Below are 8,602 nucleotides of genomic sequence, written 5' to 3'. Positions count from 1 at the left end.
TGTCTTATCTGATGGGTTTATTGTTGTTATTTTGAGGGCGTTACAACAACAAGCACGACTATTGTAACGCCCTCAAAATAATAACATTAAACCCAACAAATAAGACAGGCATTTACATATAAACTAACCACATTCCTTTATTCCTTAGAGTTCCATTACATAAGTATTACATGTTAACATCATAACAAAATGCCCTACGGGCTTACAGCTTTCCAAGTTAACACTTAGTTACAACAAAAGAGTACTAACTCGTTTACACATTAAGCCCTTGGCTTGAAGTTACATGTAATACATCAAAAGTTAAGCAACAAAAATATGCCTGCCTCTAGCCTCCCAGTTATGTCCTTGGAGGTGGCATGCTACCTGCACCTGAAAATGATATTCCCATATAGGGTGAGCCACAGCCCAGTAGAAATACACTAAACCAACCATGAACAATGCCTAAAATATTAGCAATTGATAGATGGCCTACACTGATACAATCACATAAATCATATATTTATGTCAAATGACTTACAAGTCCCAATTACTTTTCATTTCCCCTCTTTCAACAGATAGGCATATAAGCACTTCCCACATGCTCAACAGATATGTATAACAACAATATCCACATTCTCAGATAAGCAAATAAGCTATATCCACATTCTATAACAGATATTTATAACAACAATATCCACAGATAAGCATAAAGGCTATATCCACACATCACAAAGATAAGCATATAAGCTCTATCTTCACTTCTTTAGACAAGCATATGAGCTGTATCTACGGAGTTCATCCCCTATCTTCTCCCATCACTATCCGGTTTAGAGGTACATCCCCTATCTTCCCCTAAACCGCGGAGTACATCCCCCATCTCCTCCTCTACACATAACGTATACAAACACATTGGTTCTATATACAATCACCCAATACATACAGTTAATGTATTCTATCAACCGTCAGGTTCCATGACACATTTCATTGATTAGTTTCAGTTTGCCTAATCATCATGTATTGTCTACAACAATCACGACTATCCTCCACCGATAGCCCAAGCAATTATTTCTAAACAGAAAATAAATGCACAATGGATATTCAATCAACATCTCATTTCTTCATTCTTCTCAATTAATTATCCCAATTAATTAAACAATGTAATTAGGTCAATTCCCATAATTAACATTTCAACCCTTAGGTCCCATTTTCATCAATGATTCAACAATCATTCCATTTTTCTATGCCAAACATGCATCTAGGTTTATTATGAATAAAACCCCAACTTTTGTAAAATTACACAAAAGCCCCAAACTTTCACAAAATTACCAAACCAAGCCCAACATCTCAAAATACCAAAATTCAAAGACAAAACCCATAGAGAGGAGTAGGATATCCCTACCTAAAATTTGGAGTTCCAAGGGAGAAGACGACAAAACCCAACGTGCTCCAAAACCTGAGATTTTCAGATAAAAATGAAGCCCTCGACGATCAACAACTTTTTTGTAAAGGCCAAAGGTGAGCAAATCACTCCTACTAGATCAAAACCTAGAGAGAAGGTAGAGTCTAGAGTGAGAGGCTCAACAATGGTGATTTTGGAAAAGTAAGAGAGAGAAGAGAAAGTAAAAAGTGATTTGAAAAGTCACAATTTCGGGACTTAAACCCAGTCGCCCGCTCGAGCGTAAAACACCCCGCTCGAGCGTCACTCACAGACTCCCGCTCGAGCGTCCAAACTTCCGCTCGAGCGCCGGATGCACTCTCCCAGCATTTATACAGAACCAGGCCTCCGCTCGAGCTTCCAACTCTACGCTCGAGCGGCACTCAGACAACCCCGCTCGAGCGGCCAATACCACTCGAGCGTACAACGCTGCACAGGAAAATACTGAATGGGTGTAATCTCCGCTCGAGCGCCAAAACCCCCGCTCGAGCGTACAGGCCAAAACCTGGGCAACTAGTTTTGGTTTCTAAACTCGACCAACCTGTAACAAACCCGCCCAATACATCCCATAACTCAAATACTAAGTAAAAAGGATGTAAACAAAATAATAAACAACTACCAACATCCACGGACACATGTCCGGATCACTGTACAACAAGGGTAAACCCGGGATCGCTATAACCTCCCCCCCTTAAAGAATTTTGTCCCCGAAATTAAGCACAAGTTTTCAAAAACAAGTTTTTCTTCATTTTAAACAATGTTACACGTTAACATTCAACAATTCGACCCATTACCGGTCATCCCATCCCTTTAACAAGAGACATTCCACAATATGTAAACAACATATGTACTTCCAACATGCATCAACATTATGCACTATCTTTCCAATTTCAACAGTAGATTCAACATATACAATGTCACATTCAACTTCCATACGAGGCAAGTTCCAAAACATACATCCAATAAACCAAAACATTTTCAATGTTTCACAACTTAAGACATATATGAAAGCTCTTAAGTTCACCAATTGTTCAAAATTTAAACACAAAATTACATATCAACAAACAAGTCCGGATATTTCTCTCGGACTTCCAACTCACGTTCCCAAGTGGCCTCCTCCACTCCGTGATGTTTACACAAGACTTTCACCAAAGGAATGGTCTTGCCACGCAGGACCTGATCCCGCCTATCCAAGACCCGAACCGGTCTCTCCTCATACGAGGCATCCTCATCTACCTCTAAATCGGTCCAATCCAACACATGTGATGAATCTGGCTCATACTTCCGAAGCATACTCACATGAAACACGTCATGCACTCCGGACAACTGCAGCGGTAAGGCTAACCGATAAGCAACCTCGCCAATCCTCTCAAGGATCTCAAAAGGACCAATAAATCGAGGGGATAACTTCCCACTCTTCCCAAACCTCATCAAGCCTCGCCTAGGTGATATTTTCAGAAAGACATGATCACCTACCTCAAACGCCAAAGGCCTCCTCCTACGGTCGGCATAACTCTTTTGTCGACTCTGGGCTGTAACAAGCCTCCTACGGATAAGCTCAACTTTCTCCGTCGTCTCCCTAACCAACTCCGGACCCAACAAAGGTGTATCACCCACCTCGGCCCAACACACTGGAGACCTACACGGTCGGCCATACAAGGCCTCAAACGGTGCCATACCGATGCTAGACTGAAAACTGTTGTTGTAGGCAAACTCTACCAATGGCAAGTGCCTCTCCCACGTCCCACTGAAATCCAGGACACAACCCCGAAGCATATCCTCGAGGATCTGAATAGTACGCTCGGACTGCCCGTCAGTCTGAGGATGATAAGCCGTACTAAAGGTCAACTTAGTGCCCAAGGCACTCTGCAAACTCTGCCACAACCTAGCAGTAAAACGAGGATCTCTATCTGAGAGGATCGTCACTGGGACCCCGTGCAATCTCACTACGTCCCGAATATACAAATCGGCAAGATGATCTACCGAATCTCTCACGCGCATAGGAATAAAGTGCGCCGACTTAGTCAACCGGTATACAACCACCCAAATAGCATCACTACCCCGCTGAGTCCTCGGAAGACCTACAACGAAGTCCATAGTGACATGCTCCCACTTCCACTCGGCAATAGGCAAGGGTTGCAACAAACCCGCTGGCCTCTGATGCTCGGCCTTCACTTGCTGGCAAGTAAGGTACTTTGATACGAAAACAGCCACATCTCTCTTCATACCCCGCCACCAAAACTGGCGACCCAAATCCTGATACATCTTAGTACCTCCCGGATGCACCGCAAGGCGCGAATGGTGAAACTCTCGGAGTACTTCCTCTCGGCAAGACTCCGGTACAAACAAACGGTCTCGGTATCTCACACTCAGGTCGGGATACACCGTCAAACCCTTCTCAACTTTCCCACTGGAGATCTTCTCTCGGAGGGATTCAACCTCAAGGTCACCTCTCTGTGCCTCTAACACTCTAATCACAAGTGTAGGTTGCGCAACAACAGAAAACAAGGCCGCAGCCTCAACAGATTCGCCCAGTAGCAAATCAAACTCGCCAAGCGTTCCCAACATCTCCCATTCCCGGATGGCTATACAAGCTACATCACTAATGGATTTCCTACTAAGGGCATCAGCCACAACATTGGCCTTTCCCGGATGATAATGCAACTCAAAATCATAATCCTCGATGAACTCCATCCATCTCCTCTGCCTCAAATTCAAGTCTCTCTGTGTAAACAGATACTTCAAACTTTTATGATCCAAGAATACCTCGAACCTCTCACCATAAAGGTAGTGCCTCCAGATTTTCAAGGCAAAGATCACAGCCGCTAACTCTAGATCGTGTGTGGGGTAATTCTTCTTGTGTATTTTCAACTGACGTGAGCCATAAGCTGCCACTTTCCCTTCTTGCATTAACACACAACCCAAACCCTCTCGTGAGGCATCACAATAAACCGCATAACCCAACCCTCTCTCCAGAATAATCAACACCGGAGCGGTGGTCAATCTAACTTTCAACTCTTGAAATGACTTTTCACAAGTCTCACTCCACACAAACTTGACTCCCTTCCGAGTCAGTCTAGTCAACGGTGACGCTAACCTGGAGAAATCTTTCACAAACCGACGGTAATACCCAGCTAATCCCAGAAAACTGCGGATCTCAAACACACTCTTAGGCTGTGCCCAATCTTGCACTGCCTTAACCTTGGATGTATCAACAGACACCCCTTCCCCGGATACTACGTGGCCTAAGAATTTGACTTCTCTCAGCCAGAACTCACACTTCCCAAACTTGGCATACAACCTATGGGCTCTAAGCAACTCAAGCACCACTCTCAAGTGTACCTCGTGCTCCTCCTCTGAAGGCGAATAGATAAGGATGTCGTCCACAAAGACGACCACAAATCGGTCTAAGAACTCCCGGAAAATCCGGTTCATCAAGTCCATAAAGACTGCCGGTGCATTGGTAAGCCCAAATGGCATCACCAGAAACTCGTAATGGCCACACCGCGTACGGAATGCCGTCTTCGGAATATCCTCTTCCCTGACCCTCAACTGGTGGTAACCCGATCTCAAGTCTATCTTAGAGAAACAACGGGAACCCTTCAACTGGTCAAACAGGTCATCTATACGGGGCATAGGATACTTATTCTTAACCGTAGCCCGATTCAACTTCCGGTAGTCAATACACAATCTCAAGGCACCATCTTTCTTTTTAACAAAGAGGGCCGGTGCTCCCCACGACGAAACACTAGGGCGAACAAAGCCCTTATCTAGCAATTCCTGGAGCTGAACTTTCAACTCAACCAACTCTGCTGGAGCAAAACGGTAAGGTGCCATAGAAATCGGCGCCGTACCAGGCACTAAATCAATAGAGAACTCTATCTCTCGGTGAGGTGGCAAACCAACAAGACCTTCGGGAAAGACATCCAAATACTCACAAACCACCCTCGGCAATACATGCTGGGTCTCACCACTCTCACCACTCTCAAAGCTAGCAAGTAGACCACTAAGCTCACTTCGCCCTCGCGAATCATACCCCGGTGGCAAAACACTACCAACCCGGTCTCCCAAGAAATGGAACCACTCCCCGCTCAAGGTACATAACGTGACCCTCTGGCGGTAGCAATCGATAACAGCCCGGTATGACGATAGCCAGTCCATACCCAAAATAACATCGAAGCCCTTCATAGGCATGACAACAAACGGAAAAGGAAGCCTATAGTCGGTGACCTCAATATCACATCCTCTAACACCCTGTTTCAGGATCAACTCACCACCCAAAGGCGATACCACACAAATAGGAGATGCTAACTGTGCTAACTCCAATTCCAAAACAGATGCAAATGCAGCAGATACAAAAGAATGAGACGCACCCGTGTCTATCAACACATTAGCAGCTGAGTTGCAAAACAGAAAAGTACCTCTCACTACTGATGGAGCCGGTACTAAATCCTGCGCGGTAACAGCATACACGCGCCCCGTAGGCCCCTGGTCTACCTGCTCACCTCTCGGAGCAAAAGACTGCTGCACAGACTGGGATGACGAAACTCCCGGATTGGCCCTCGAGGCCTGCACAGACTGAGCTGGCTGAAAACCCTGCGTCTGCCTAGAACCAGACGCTCCCGAAGTGGCACTCAACTGTGGGCAAAACCTCTTCAGGTGCCCAGGCTGTCCACACTGATAACAAGTCAAGGGCTGCCCCCTGCCCAAACTCTGACTCTGCGGTCTAGCTGAAGAAGAAGCAGCTTTCTGACCCCCACCCTTCTGCGGGCAAACTGAAACCTTGTGACCCAGCTGGCCACACTTGTAACAAGTGAATTCCCCCTGACTGCCTCTCCCCGAGCCTACACTCGGCACTGGAAAGGTCGATCTAGGGACCGCACCCTGAGACTGCTGAGGGTTATAACCCTTCTGTCTCTTGCCATCACTCTGACTATCCTGGCTCCTCTTGGAGCCCCTCTGTTCTTCCTCCTCCTCCTGCATCATAATCTCCATATGAGCAGCAGCATCAACTAGGTGTCTATACTCTCGGATGTAAGACCCACCAACTCTCAACTTGAGGCCCCGCCTCAACTTCCGCTCAAACTCATAGCAACGGCGTTCCTCAGACGCCACCAGTTCAGGTGCAAACCTGGACAAACTGGTAAAAGTAGCCTCAAACTCGGCCACTGACAAGCCCTGCTGTTTAAGCCGGCTAAACTGATCCCTCAGCCTCTCCCTAGCTGCTGCAGACAAAAACCTCTCCTGAAAAGCATTCAGAAACGCCTCCCAAGTACCACCAACACGAGCCTTCTCGTACTTCCACCATTGACCCGCATCTCCCTTCAGCTGGAAGGATGCCAAGGTCACTTTCAGTGCTCCGTCCTCGATGCCAAGCATCTCGAACGTCTTACTCATCTGTTCTAACCACTCATCAGCCTTCAGTGGCTCCTTCGGATCCCCGACAAACTCATCCGGATTAGACCGGAAGAACTCCCTCTTCAAGAAAGAAGGCCCTGTCTCAGCTACCTGATTCCCAGCTCTAAGAATACCCAAAGCTCCTGCTATCTCTCTGGCCAAGGCACCCATAGCCTGCTGACCCACTGGCTCGGCCACATTGGCCTGCCCAACTCCCTCCTGCACTGCCGGAATCTCACCCGGTAACGGTACTTCCTGCCTCGCAGGTCTACCACGCCTAGCACCTCTTCCTCGTCCTGACATCCTAATAAAGGTAACACAGAACATTAGCACATTCACAAATGTGCCGAAACTAAACACTCACGTCCTAATGCATGGACAACTGTAATTCATTCCATGTAAGCACATAAACACATAAGCACTTACGAATTTCATTTCCGGATAATGATAGTCCCGAGGCATTACTAGAGTTCCGGTTAGAAATAGCATTGATCAAGTGCTTTTCCTACAAGACTCCCAGGAACCCAAGGATCCAATCAACATCCTAGAAATTAAATCCCATACCCACATAGTCACATAAGCATGTTATCAATTAAGCACATAGCATATGATACTACATCTAAGTCTCTATCAAGCGAGACAAACCCATTGTGATACTAATCCCTTCCCACGTACCCAAAGTATTCGAACCCGGTACGCTCTGATACCAAGTTGTAACGCCCTCAAAATAATAACATTAAACCCAACAAATAAGACATGCATTTACATATAAACTAACCACATTCCTTTATTCCTTAGAGTTCCATTACATAAGTATTACATGTTAACATCATAACAAAATGCCCTACGGGCTTACAGCTTTCCAAGTTAACACTTGGTTACAACAAAAGAGTACTAACTCGTTTACACATTAAGCCCTTGGCTTGAAGTTACATGTAATACATCAAAAGTTAAGCAACAAAAGTATGTCTGCCTCTAGCCTCCCAGCTATGTCCTTGGAGGTGGCATGCTACCTGCACCTGAAAATAATATTCCCATATAGGGTGAGCCACAGCCCAGTAGAAATACACTAAACCAACCATGAACAATGCCTAAAATATTAGCAATTGATAGATGGCATACACTGATACAATCACATAAATCATATATTTATGTCAAATGACTTACAAGTCCCAATTACTTTTCATTTCCCCTCTTTCAACAGATAGGCATATAAGCACTTCCCACATGCTCAACAGATATGTATAACAACAATATCCACATTCTCAGATAAGCAAATAAGCTATATCCACATTCTATAATAGATATGTATAACAACAATATCCACAGATAAGCATAAAGGCTATATCCACACATCACAAAGATAAGCATATAAGCTCTATCTTCACTTCTTTAGACAAGCATATGAGCTGTATCTACGGAGTTCATTCCCTATCTTCTCTCATCACTATCCGGTTTAGAGGTACATCCCCTATCTTCCCCTAAACCGCGGAGTACATCCCCCATCTCCTCCTCTACACATAACGTATACAAACACATTGGTTCTATATACAATCACCCAATACATACAGTTAATGTATTCTATCAACCGTCAGGTTCCATGACACATGCATTGATTAGTTTCAGTTTGCCTAATCATCATGTATTGTCTACAACAATCACGACTATCCTCCACCGATAGCCCAAGCAGTTATTTCTAAACAGAAAATAAATGCACAATGGATATTCAATCAACATCTCATTTCTTCATTCTTCTCAATTAATTATCCCAATTAATTAAACAATGTAATT

This window comes from Camellia sinensis, chromosome 12, assembly GCF_055761805.1.
Source record: "Camellia sinensis isolate YWXY chromosome 12, ASM5576180v1, whole genome shotgun sequence".
Classification (NCBI taxonomy): Eukaryota; Viridiplantae; Streptophyta; class Magnoliopsida; order Ericales; family Theaceae; genus Camellia; species Camellia sinensis.
The sequence above is the reverse complement of the archived record's forward strand: the minus strand, read 5'-3'. Positions refer to the sequence as shown.